We start from the raw sequence: 357 nt of genomic DNA, 5'->3' as shown, positions 1-357 counted from the left end.
GCGGCGCAGGGGCGCGGCGCGGCTCCGGTGCGCCCGAAGACTCCTCCCGCGGCGCAGCTCCCGCGCAGGAATCCCCTCTCCCTGTCCGGCGGGCCATGTGACCCGGAGCTGCGGCGCCTCCGCGAGCCCCCAAAGCTGGCTGGGGGGGCGGGGGGACGACGACGGCAACGACAAAAGGCGCCAGCTGATGGGCGGCGAAGGAAACGCAGGGGTCGCCCCCGAGTCCGGGGAGCTGGCAGGTGGGCGCACGGTGCTTGATTGACATTACTGAAATAGCTCTCTACGCGTGTAAACGCTTCATTAAAAAGCTATGTCTTTCAGTTCTCCATGTTTTCCAGTCTTCCAAAAAAGTGCTGC

This window comes from Chinchilla lanigera, unplaced genomic scaffold, assembly GCF_000276665.1.
Source record: "Chinchilla lanigera isolate Chin_1 unplaced genomic scaffold, ChiLan1.0 scaffold00018, whole genome shotgun sequence".
NCBI classification, from domain to species: Eukaryota; Metazoa; Chordata; class Mammalia; order Rodentia; family Chinchillidae; genus Chinchilla; species Chinchilla lanigera.
The sequence above is the reverse complement of the archived record's forward strand: the minus strand, read 5'-3'. Positions refer to the sequence as shown.